The sequence below is a fragment of the Pelodiscus sinensis genome, chromosome 4 (genome assembly GCF_049634645.1).
Source record: "Pelodiscus sinensis isolate JC-2024 chromosome 4, ASM4963464v1, whole genome shotgun sequence".
Lineage (NCBI taxonomy): Eukaryota > Metazoa > Chordata > Testudines > Trionychidae > Pelodiscus > Pelodiscus sinensis.
This window is the reverse complement of record NC_134714.1, coordinates 69,364,747-69,377,977: the sequence shown is the minus strand read 5'-3', so window position 1 is coordinate 69,377,977 and position 13,231 is coordinate 69,364,747. Positions and strand designations below refer to the sequence as shown.

The window sequence follows — 13,231 nt, the reverse complement described above, 5'->3', positions numbered from 1 at the left end:
TGGAAGGAGCTGAGATTCAGGTAATGTAGGCAACTGTGAACATGAGAGATCAAATCCAGGAACAGTGGTAAGCTAATCTGTGTGTTCACTGAGAAATCTAGAAGAGTGGATGAACCAGTGCTGATGCAGTTAGGGCTCTCAGGATCAGCCATGTCCTGTCTGTTCTGACCTTTAGCAGGAGGCCTTTTATGAGAGGAGTCAGAGGGAACCTGTAGAATTGCTGGTCTGACTAAGGGAGGAAGAAGGCACATATGAGCGAACCAGGATGGTGACCTAGGAAGGAGCAGAACTGAAGGCACTTCCTGTTGTACTTTGTTGCGAACAGACACTACATGTCTACTTGGGGACATTTTCACCTCTGGAAAACAATAGTTACATGGGCTCAGCACAGAGGAATTTAACTCAACCCCAAAATAAAGAAAATAACCTGATAGTGTCTAATTCCCTGTTCTACTCCCATCTGTTGTTCCAAGGTCCAGTCCTTTCTAGATATGAATATTGCTGAAGATTTCATGCCCGGTTCCCAAGGTGTATGTCATCTCTCCCCCAGATCTTGCTTTGAACTCACACAAAAGACTGAAGTAGGCAGAAACTGTTTTCCCAATTCAAATCTCTCACTTTCTTCCCATTGGCTTTCCTGGCTCCCTGCCAACACATCCTGCATGCCAACTGTTTCTGGGTTTGACCTTTTACAGGCAGTTTAGTTAACTGAATGGTTGAGATGTCTAGAAAAATGCAGTATCCCTCCCATTCATCATATGGGGTGTAACTCTAATATCTGTTATAGCAAAGCAATATGCTAGATATCTTGCACCACGGACTTTGTGACTAGTGTTCTAAACCATTTAGCTCTGTCTATACTAATGAGTGAACTGCTGTTTGCTTTCGTTGAGGGGTTCCTGTGTCACTGATCATTTTTCTAGTGGAGATGGTGGTTTAGTTTCTGAATGCAATTCGTTCAATATATAAAGTATTAATTCTTTGTCAATCTTAATCCTTTGTCATCTTCTCAGTTTGGAAACTTTGTGTCCTATAGAGCACTGATCACATCTAAACACTTCAATATGACCTGTCAAGGGAAAACATGGGGCTTGTGCTCTTTTTGCTTCTTTGACAGATTGACAAGGCCTGAAAGTGACTTCTCTTCCATCTCTACCCCAGAAATAATTTGTGTGACTGCTTCTCATAACCCTAGAAATAGCAAGGATGTCATGTCTGCTCTTTTCTGGTTTTAGTGGAGGATTGACCGAAATTTCAGAGCAGTAGAGCCAGAGTGAGGCTTGACTCGTTTGTCATCCATTAATTAAGATTCACTTATGTGGTGTCTGTCATAAATCTACCCATTCTCCAGTTCTCCTGGGTAAGGCAGGGTAGAAAAGATTAGAATTTCAAATAAGAAAAACAAGAAGACGCTGACTTTAAAAGCCCACAAATTTGCTTTCAGCTCTTCCCCAAAGGAAGAGAAATTGGTGCAAAATGCCTTTTTTTCCTCTTTGCAGGTGGTGATGATGATGATAATTGTCTCTTAGGGTACGTCTAGACTACAGAGTTTTGTCGACAGATACTGTCGACAAAGCTTCTGTCGACAAAGAGCGTCTAGACTACAGCCAGTTCTGTTGACAAAGCAAGCCGCTTTGTCAACATGACAGTGTAGACACAAAGGACAGAGTACATGCAATAACACCTTCTGATGACAGAACTCTGTCGACAAAAGGCGTTATTCCTCGTAGAAAGAGGTTTACAGCCGTCGACAAAACTGTTGAGTTCTGTTGACGTTATGTCGACAAACCTCAGCGGCAGTGTAGACACAGGTATAGTTTTGTCGACAAAACCCTGTAGTCTAGACACACTCTTAATGACACTGTTACAGGGCTGTAGTGAGACAAGAGGAACAAAGACAAACAAGAATGAAATAGGGAAAAGACATGTAAGGGTACATCTTTCTAACAGACTGGAGGTAAGGGGGGTTGCCTTAATATGTATCCCTTCTGCATTCTCTCCATTAACTATGTTGTCTTAGACTCGAGTCAAGAGATGAATGCCCCAAATTTATGGTTTGACCTTGCATACAATGCTGCTACTGCAATGGCCTTTTCATTGCTGGTAAATAACTTTAAGAGTTCTTAAATCAGTGTGTGTAAAATTTGATTTTCATGTACATTAAATATGCATGTACTATTTTTAAATAAACCTATTTACAATTAAATTTGAAATTGACAATCTACATTCAGGCTTACATGTATTATGAACATTAAAATAATCTAAATCACTTTGCTGTCAAACTTAAATCACTGAACTAGTGGAAGTCACTGGCTAAGGACAAGAACTAGTGATTGTTGAAGTGCTAAACCAGGTGTTTTCTTCTCTAGTCTATTGGGGAGGAAAGCTCTATGTGGGAGGATGAAGTCTACTGTTTTTAGATTGTGAAAGGACACGGTGATCAGAAGAGTCATCTCAATTCACTAGTACAGATAATACTTTCCTTAGTTTAACGTATCAGTTAGTATATCAAAATATATTTTGCATTTAAAACTTTTGTCTTATGTAAACCACATAGTCAAGTTTTATTTTATAAACACAAATAAAATGCTAGTTTTTGGATTTTTCCTTGAACTGGAATTTCTATCCAAATAAAGCTTCACATGCATCCTAAGTAAAAATTTAAGCTATATAATTGCTTAAATACATGTACATAGAATATCTACCAAATTAGCAAAATGAACCACCAAAGTTACAAATTAACATGGTGTAATAGTTACAAAATAATGGGAACCAACATTTCTTTAGGCAAATAAGAAAAAAATACAAAGGCAAAATATGATAAAATCATTTAAATCAAGGTTTCCTGCTTGTTGATTTAACTCAAGAATAAAATTGATTATTTCAATCATTTTGATTTAAATCAATCCACTTTGCTGGGAACTAGTTATGCTTTTAAAAAAAAAAGGCAGGTTCTTCCATGTAATGTGCCCCATATACTGCAATGTATTTTCATTCTACTTCTCATTAAAGAAAACAAGAAAAGTCTACTAAATAAAATCTCCATGAGAGCACTGAGTCTCTTTCCTCTGTAAGACGCACTTATTAACACTCAGAATAAAATGGCTGCCGTCTTTGCACACAGGCAGAGTTCTTAGAAATGTGAAGGTACAATACACAAAAAACAAAGCCATCACTGTTTCACAGCCATATTAGCCACTTCCCCTCCCCTCCTTGCAGCCAAAATATTTCTTCATACAGCTGGTACTCAGAATTCTCTACCTCGTATGTGCAAACACACACTTCCGTAAAATCACAAGGAAAAGCTTTTCGTCAATAAAAAGCAAAACACTTTTTTTTACTAGACTGAAAATTGTCCTTTTTAATCTGGCACATTTTACAAGCTATTTTAAGGGAATGAAGGGAAGAGAGTCTGAAATTAAATTCTCATGAACAGAAATTACTCTAGTCTCCTTCCTCTTTCACCATAGAAACCTCCGGGTTTTGGAGCAAACGTGTTCCTCTCCTCCCCCATTCCAAGCAATGTAATTGCCATGGTACATTAACTTTTTTTTTCCTCTTGTTCATTTCATATTTACCAGAGCTTTGAGTGATTAGCCCTTATTGTTACTTACACCTACTGAAAGGAAGCCTAATACATTCTAAATGTTTCTCACTGCCTGAGTGTTGTTGAACATTAATTCAGTTGTGAAGAAAGCAAGATTCTTAGCAGCTCATCCCTATGTGATTTATAGGACCACGCAGTTCTTTGGAAGAACAACACTCACATATTAGAAGAGATTACAAAATACAGCTTCACTCTTTGTTGGTAATGTTCATTTTTAATTGTGCATTTTGTTCCATCAAAACATCTTGTGTACATCTAACCAGGAGGCAACTAGATATGGTGATATTTCCTCTCCTAGGTTGAAACTAAATCTAATCCAACTGTGCCAAGCACTATTTCTCTTTCTACCATTACTCTAAACCCGGGGTGGGCAAAATACTGCCCACAGACCAGATCTGCCTCCCCTGCACCCACATGCCACTCAAAAGCTGGCTGTGGGGCCATGTGTGTCTGTGAATGCTGTGAGTCTGGGGTGAGGAGGGAAGAGGCTTCATGCATTGCCCTTGGCCCTGTTTTCCAGCCAATGGAAGTGCCTGTTTGAAGAACAGGCAATATGTGAAGTACCCCCTTTCCTCCTCTCCCCTTGGGCTCGAGGCTTCAGAGCAGCACACAATAGCCACGGCTGGCTTAAGCTGGCGGTTTTGAGTGGTCTGCAGGGGCATGGAATGCAGGGAGCCTGGCTGAGGAACCTGTTGGGCTGCTGGCCAGAAGCTGCCCAGGTAAATGCCTCCTGACCACAGCCTGCCTCTGGTGCCCCAACTCCTCCTTCCTCCCAACCCTCTGCTCCCCTTCTTCATCCCTACCCCATGTAACCCAAACTCTCTGCACCTCAATCACCTGCCCCAGGATACAGCCCTTTCCTTCACCTAAACTCCCTCTCAGATCCCACACCCCCTCCTGAGCCATTCCTCACCCCTAGCTCCTCACCCCTAGCTCCCTTCTGCACCCAACCTCACCCCTAGCTCCCTTCTGCACCCAACCTCCATCCTAGACCCTGCACCTCCTCCTTTAATATCATGTAAAAGTGCAACCCTTGACCACTTGCCAAATTCTTGGAGTGGGTCCCCATCAAAAATTATTGCCCACCCCTGCTCTAAACTTTCTGGACCTGGGTAGCATTAACACATAGAGCATTTTATTATGTTGATTGCTTTGGGTCATAGGTGCTAATGGAAAAACATCCTACTGTCAGTTTTCTCCATCAATAAAACGGAAGTGTAAAGTGCTTTGACATGTATGTATGAAAGTGCTATGTAAGAGCAAAGTATTTTTGTTATTTACTGTATGCTGTTTTTTGTTTTCCCTGGGGAAGACGACTGTTCATGTAGCTGCTCTGTTGTTGGATCTGAAGATTGGGTGGGTGGTATTCTAATAGTTAATATTCGTTAATGTCTAGAATAACTGTTTAAATAAAAAAGAGGTGATACTGGAGGGAACATACCCTCTTCCGGTATTCTACCTACTTTCCATGACATTTGGATGTCTGTGACATGCAAGGCCAACTTGTCCATTTTTCATTACACTTGTTATCATTTCTCTAAATGTTAATGTTAACATTCCAGAGATATCCCAGAAAAACTCCGCCACGTCCAGGGAATGTGTCTGCTTTTCTGCTCTTTTTTTCGGAAGAGCAGATGCGCTCTTTCGGAAGCCCTGTCTTCCTCCTCCCATGAGAAAGAAAGGCTCTTCCAAAAGAGAAGACTTTTCCAATATTTGGGCCAGTGTAGATGGGCCAAATTTTGAAAAGCCTCTTCTGAAAAAACTATCAGAAAAAAGTACACAAATTGCGGAGCACAATTTCTGTACCTTTTTCCGATAGATCAGTGTAGTGTAGACATAGCCACTACACTTACTACTGGTTTGTAATTTTCCTTCAGTGCCTGCTGGGTTATGCCCATGTAACGTACCTCAGAAAAGACTAACTGATGATGATCCTTGAGCTATAATAACTGTACTTGAATCATTCCCTCAGAAATGAGTGCTTAGAAAAAGCTGCTTCCTGTGTCTGTTCTTCCTGTCTTGACACACATCATCAGTCCGCATTTTCTGTCAGTAGCCCCTAAGGATTGCACAACTGCCCACTTCAGACATTGAATGTTTTGAAATAGTTTCTGGTATCTTGAAATATTTTGTTTCCTTGCTTAATTTGTATTTTCTGATGAAGTAACATGTTCTGTAGTACTCTGAGAATGGTAACTACTATTGCAAGTTCCCCTTAAGTCAAATGGAGCAGGCTTGGAGATTCACTCAGGAAAATGGCTGGCAGGTCCAACCAAGAAAGTAAAAATTCTTCTTCTTATCAAAAACAGACATTTGAGGTATAAAGAGTGAAAGGAGAGACAGAAGAACTGAAACGTAGAAGGCATAATTACATTTTGGTTAATTCACTAATAACTTGAGATGACTTCACTTGTGCTGAGAGTTCTCCATCTGACCACACCACAAACACTGGGTGGTGTTTTCTTCTGTGATTCTTCTCTGCCCATCATCAGTGAGGCACAGCTGAGAACCAGGACCTTCACATGGCAGGTATTCTAAGAGGTTGATACTGTATTGTCATGAAATGTTGCAACTTATCTTCCTCACAAAAGGTTAATGTTGACTGCACAAAATGATCACCCTGGTCTCTACTCAGGCTCTGATAACTTACAGCAGTCAAAGGCAAGAGCCTGTTTTCCCTGGGGAGGCACAATTTCCCTTTGAGTATCAGTAAGACTGTAATATGTCTCTCTTTTTGCACATGCAGTTCACATGTTCATCTCCTCCAACACAGAATCATAGAAATGAATGCCTAGAAGAAGCCTACAGAGGTTATCAAGTGCAGCCCCTTATGCCGAGGCAGGACCAAGTTAACCACCTTTAACCATTCCTGACAGGTGTTTGTCTGACCTATTCTTAAAAACCTCCAGTCACTGGAATCCACAACCTCTATTCCAGAACTTAATTACTCATTGTTAGAAAGTTTTACTAATATCTCACCTAAATCTTCCTTGCTGCCAATGAAGCCTATTAGTTCTCTTCTTATATTCAGTACTGTGACGGGGCAAGCGTCGTATCCGAGCTCCTCCGCACTGAGTCAGGAACCGGGGTGGGGGTGGGGGGGGGAAGGAAGCAGGTGCCGTTCCCGCAACACCCCGCACGGGGCCGGGGTCTGAGACAGAGACTGGCCTGCCGGGGAAGCGGGTGATCAGGGGAAGTCCGGCTGAGAGGGACCCGGGAGGCCGAGCAGAGGGAAAAAGGACAAGCGGCTGCGAGGATGCTCCGGCGCGGCCGGATGACGTCACGGGGAGCGTCGGGGAGGACGCTCAGGAGGGCGGGGGCGCAGGCGTCGGGGGCGGACCCACCTTGCGGCTCCAGCGGGGGGTTCAAAAGGACGAGAGCCCCAACCCGGAGAGGAGGAGGAATGGGGAGACGGACAGCCCCTCACAAGGGCGGAAGAACCCGGAGGAACCTGGAGGCGGGAACTCTCGGCGGAGGCAGAGACCAGGGGTAAGCCTATTCCCCAGCTGGGGAATTCCCCGGGGCTGAGCCGGGAAGAAGAGACCCAGGGCGGGGCCGCGGTCCCTGCGAGTGGAGGGTTTGGGGGAACTTGTCCCCCTCCACTATCCAGGGACTACCGTCCCTGTCTTAGGGCCCTGGGTCGGGGCTCGGAGTGTGGGTGGGCCCGAGCCCCCTTCCCGGCCCCCTCAGGCCCATCGGAGCACGGGCCGGCAGTGCCTACAGTTAGGACCGCGGGCAGGCAGTCGGTCATAAGACAGGGAGGGCACCCGAACTTGGGAGTGACCTCCCGAGACTTGGGGACACTCGGTGACAAGTACACAACGAGAGTAATTGATCACTCTCCTCTTGGTAACAGTTCTTTATATATTTGAAGACAACCATCAGGTCCCTTTCTCAGTCTTCTCTTCTCAAAATTAAACGTACCCAGTTTTGCTAGAAAACTTGACTTGTGAGGAAAGGTTATCTTTAATTTGTCCACATCTTTCCTTAAATTTGGTGGCCAGAAATGGACACAGTACTCCAGCCGAGGCGTCACCAGGACCAAGCAGACTGAGACAATTACCTCTCATGTCTTGCATACGGCATTCCTATTATTACACCCTGGAATGTTGTTAGTCTTTTTTGCTACTTCATTTTATTGTCAGTAAAGGATCCACTATAACTCCCAGATCCTTTTCAGCAGTATTACCACCTAGATTCCCAAGTAGGTCCCCAGTTACCCCACCATGCAGCAGGTCCCAGCCCCAGCTGCCAAATCAGGTCCCAGTCCCCCACTGGAGTAGGGCCTGGCTGCCTGCCACTCAGCCCCCACCAGCCATTAGAGCAGCCTCAGTGGCCCTCCCACCACACCACCTCAGCCAGCCCCACCTACTAGAGCAGTCGCCTGCTGCTCTACTCACCTTCCAGCAGGAAGGTGAGTGCTGCTGCACAGCTCTGCAAGGGAGGTGCGCAGGTGGATAATTTTTTGTGCATGACCACAGAGACGTGCACCTTAGCGGGAACTATGGTCACAAGGTTGTTTTAGGTGAGTCATAGTATTGACGCACTTACTTCTATGCTGATTTCGTAGCTAGGTGGCCGGAGAATGGTGGCTTTTGGCCAGGCAATGCTCCGACAGCAGCAGCACAGAAGAGAGGGTGGCAATAGCATGCCATGCTTTCAGAGCTGAGTTCGCAGCCAGCAGCCACTGCTCTCCAGCTCTGAAGGCAGCACTGCTGCCAGCAGCAGCACAGAAGTAAGGATAGCTTTACCTCAAACCTTAGAATAATCTTTCAACCCCCAACTCCTTCTGGGGTCAGGACTCCTACAAAACTATGAAATTTAATATTTAAATATCTGAAATAATTACATTTACAATTTTTAAAATCCTATGATGGTAAAACTGACCAAAATGGATGTGAGTTTGGTACAGCCCTAATTACTGTTAGATGTCTGTATTCAGGGTGACCCAAGTGGGACTGGAGATCCTGGTCTTATAAATTAAGCTTCCCTTGCATGAAGCATCAAGCAGCTATGAGAGAAAAAAGGATCAGAACCCAATGGTTTTTATACAGTTCCAGAGACCTCAGCTGAACAATAGGCAATCATGGAGATTATTCTGATGCTCTTGTGCCTTCCTTCCCTTAGAATACTGAAAGCTATTGTTACACCCAAACTGCTTCCAACCTTCAGATTCACTACTAACTCCACTTTATTGGTCAAAATCAGATCTAAAATCATTGTTACCCTGGTTATGTCGTCTACTTTTTGGAAGTTGTCTCCAGTTCTTGGAATTCCAGAAAATTAATTGGAATTTTTGTATTTTGCCATATTATTTTTCTAACAGATGTCTGGATAGTTATTCTCCCATTATTACCAGGACTTGTGTTTAGGATATTTCTGTTCTCTTCCCAGTTTGTTGATTATGGTAGATCCAAGTCCCTTATTTTTCTCCTTTTATTTTACCTAGAGATTTTCAGCTGGCTTCCTTCTGGACCTCAGAACAAATGTGTATATATTCCTGATGTCTCTGTGCTCCCAATTAATTTATGTTTTGACATTTGTATTAATATTTACAGTTCATGTTTATTTCCCATTCTCCTTGATTTTGTGTATAAATATCAAAGATGTTAAACAGACTCCCCCACCGATTTCCCTTTTGTTGCTCCTGCAACCCTGCTGTAGCTATTTATGTCCACTGAAATGTCTAACTCTTATTAACAGGTCCCCTTTTTTATGCTTACCTGTGGATTTGTCCCCTATTCTCTCTGGACCTGCTTTAAAGTCCTTCTCATTCTTGTCTCCTATTTACATGCAGAAAACCAAGACTGAGATTTGAACTCCTGATTGTTTGTGTGCCAGTTCTCAGTACCCTACCACCAGGCAAGGCCCTTTTGGTGAAAACTGCCTGTGGGGTAAGATACAGTCCAGTATTTCTCTATTAACTAGGAGAATCATTTTTTAAGAATCAAAAATGTGGATCTCTGAGTCAAATTGAAGCCCTGCTGATGGAGCTACATTTCAAATTATGGGGAGACTACAGGCAAGGGTGAGGGACTATGGGGTAATTTACATCGTTGAGCTTGTTTTCAGATAATAACAAGCACTACCCTTTCTTTATATAGCACTTTCCATTTGAAGAGCTCAAAGCATTCAATGACCCTGGTGGACAGATGCATCAGTAAGGATGTTTACATAATGGCAGTAGAGGAAAGTCTCCAGACATGAGAGAGATTTCATGATCTGTTGTGTGACTAGTGTAACAGCCACTTTTAAACAGCTGGTTGCTATTAAGCAAGTAAGCGGAATCAATCCCACTGGTGATTAGGTGAAATCTTTCTAAATTACAGCTTAGGCCTCACCACTGCCTGCAGTTTAGTGTTTAACCAGCTATTACTGGACTTTCCCTTTGGAGACTTCTCTGTATGTAGGATGATTACCTTGATTGATCACTTGTCAGAGGCACATTCTACAGCACAATCCAATTTCTTGCTTTGCATTTTAAAACCCTTCTCTTGTGGACTAATGAATGGCAGTGACCTGTGAAATGAATAACTGGTTCAGAATTCAACATTGACTGTGATTGTTGGTTCATCTGGCTATTACATTATGTTTCATGATCTTCTGTTTTAGACTTATTCAGTTTTCATGGTGGAACAGAAATTGATACAATGTGAAGTACAAGTAATCTGGAACTGCAAAGCTGTATCAGATCTCAAACAAACAAATGATGTAAATTCAGATATATTTCCAAGAAAACTGGGGGAAAGGTTTTTCTTGCACTCATCTGCCTGGTCCAAACCCTTTTTCTCTATTATAACAGCCCAAAACTGTCAACACCTAACATGGCAGAAAAGTGTGGTCCCTTTCTCCTTTAGAAATGAAGGAGTTAGATCATGGAACCAGATGTTAGGAGCTCTGGATTCTAATTCCAACTCTACCACTTGGTGAGCAACTTTTAGGCAGGTCCTTTAACCTCTTTTTTTTTATTATGCCTCAGTTCCCTCATTATCAAAATGGGGATAACAATATTGTTCTATTGTGCAGGAGTTTGCGAGGCTTAGATGCAGATCTTCAAATTATGTAAATTCTCTGGAAATGCAAGCCAGTTTAGGATTTGCCCACTAATGTTTACAATGTGAATTATAATTCTCAGATGAAAGACACTACATAAAGCCCATCTATGACATTGTTTTCTTAAACATATAAAATTAATATAATAAATGTTAGAATAATTAAATTAGAAAACAACAAACTATATTTACAGTTCCATAAGAGAGCACTGCTACTCACATATTTCTTTTACACAGGAAACTGACTACATAGGTTTATGTAATAAGGCTATTTCAAGAGAGCCAAAACTTGAAAGTGACTAGAAATTGCTTTGTGTATTTTCAAAGTCCAAAGTGAATGTTGAGCAAAAAAAAAATCAAGCTGGGTTTTATCTTAATCATTTTATTTTTAACAATTTCAGGTAGCATACTTGATATAGGTAGGAAACTTGCTTTATTTGAATATAATAGACCACAGTGGTCTATTTTTCCTGGCTGGAAAAAAGGATGTTCCAGGGCTGGGATACAGGCACTAGCCAGCCTGAAGTGGAGGCCAGCATTCACAGTGGATCAGAATCTGGGTTCTGAGGAACACAGAAGGTACGGGGACGTGGCAGAGGGAGTGGGACTGTGGGCTAGCCTCCCCAAGCCAAAGATTTATGAGCTGCCCATGAATAATGGGATTCTATTAAGAGAGAGTATTGTGAGAAACTTCCTTTCACTGAATTGTGTCAGTCTGAGAAACAGATTGACATCGGAAGCTTCATTGATTGGGATACTTACACCTAAGGCTGAACACAACTTCAGAATGTGTTATGTAGTGAGCTCTCCTGTATTGGGAGGAAGATGGAATGGATGATCTAACTAGTATACTGAGCAATAATTAATTTACAAAACAAAGTATCAAACTTCACCTCCTACCTCTCCTGAAATGGATACAAATAGATCATAGTATTTTCAAATTCAGTAATCCCATTAGGGTACATCTACACAGCAGCGCTATTTTGGTATGACATACGTTATCTCGAAATAGCGTTCTGCATGTCTTAACACACTCATTATTTTGAAATGCAATTGAAATAACGGGCTTCTAATTTTGGCTTCCTGTAGATTTCATTTCACGAGGATTAAGGAAGATGCCAGAATAGTGATTTATTTCAAAATTAGTGCTGTGTAGTCAGTGCCAAATTTCAAAATAAGCTATTTCGAAATAAGCTATGCAAGTTGCATAGCTTATTTTGAGGTATGCTCTACTGTACAGTTTTAACATATTGCTTTGCAAATACCTTTCTCATCCTGTGAATGGCTTGCAAACAGCTAAAAATAGTCCAACTTCACATATTGCACTGTGGATGTTCAGCAAGCATCACAGCCACAAATACAGCTGATGTGAATTGTGTTCCTAGAGTTCAAAGAACTGTATATGGTAAGTTTTCCCTCTATTCGCTCAGTTTTTCTGCAATGGATTTCTTCTGCTTCTGGTTTGAAAAAATCAAAGCCATAGACTCATCTCTCTCAAGGACCATGAAATATCTATTCCTACAATATGCTCACTATTGCTTAATCCAGTTCAATTTTAAATGTCCGAGTGATGTGCCAATGTTTCCTTGGAAAACACTAATCTCTGCTTGGTTAAGTATAGGTGACAGCTGTACTAACACTAAGAAAACTCGTTGAAAAGCGAAGTCTGAAGGGTGCTTTTCACAGCTTTCTGTGTTACCTTGGCTGAATTCAAAATTTTACAATAAGGACATTCAATTATTAAGAAAATTACTGATTGATACTTCACTTAGTCTAAATCAGTACTCCTCAGATTTATCAACCATGTAACAAGTCCTTTCCTTTGCTCTTAGGCAGGCAGCAGGATTCACTAGTAAAAGATGAAGTGTTTGGGAAGATATCTAGAGAGGAAAAAGTACAGAAGAAGAGTTGGTTCTGAAATGAGAGAAATGTTGGGAGGGCAGTGAGAACTTTTCTGTGGAATTGCTGACTTGCTGCCATAAAGTGTCTGCCCTGTGGCATTCTGGAATTGTACAGATGGTGTGATAGTTATGACTACACATAAGGCTAAGGATTCGTGATAGTTATTTTTAGTACAGATCACAGGCAATCAACAAAAATTTATGATTCTGTGACTTAACACTGTCCCTTTTTATTGGTCACAGATAAGGAGAGGGAGGAATAGGGTCCCATAGGAAAGCAGGAGGGGGTGACAGACTGAGAACCTGCCAGGACAGGGGTTCAGCCCAGCAGCCACAGCAGGGGATACAGCCACAGGGATGCATAATAGTCCCTGTGTTGGAGCTGGCTGCAGCTGCAGGACAGGGGTGCATGGCCTCATGTGCAGCCCTCACTAAGCCCCAGGCACAGCCAGGGGGCCAGAGTGCAGGAGCCAGCAAAAAGAATGTGTGTCCCCCATTGCAGCCCCAGCTGGGAGGGATATGTGGCCTGGCTGCAGCCCCTGTCAGAAGCCACTGGGCTGGGGCACAGGGGAAGAGGGGTGTATAAAGCCACAGGATATGCACAGTTCCTGCTCCCTGTGACCTGGCTGTAGCTGTGGGACAGGGGCTCAGAGCCTGCTGGGCCCACCCCC

The 13,231-nt window shown here is 42.5% G+C and overlaps 1 long non-coding RNA gene across 2 annotated transcripts in view; it reads left to right on the top strand.

Moving 5' to 3' along the window:
• The first annotated feature begins 5,834 nt into the window (after nt 1-5,834).
• Nucleotides 5,835-13,231, top strand: part of LOC142829140 (uncharacterized) — a 62,040-nt gene continuing 54,643 nt past the window's right edge. For both annotated transcript variants that reach the window (XR_012903469.1, XR_012903468.1), the window contains exons 1-2: nt 5,835-6,136; nt 9,405-9,501. This is a non-coding gene — a long non-coding RNA (uncharacterized LOC142829140). The remainder of the gene's footprint in view (nt 6,137-9,404; nt 9,502-13,231) is intronic.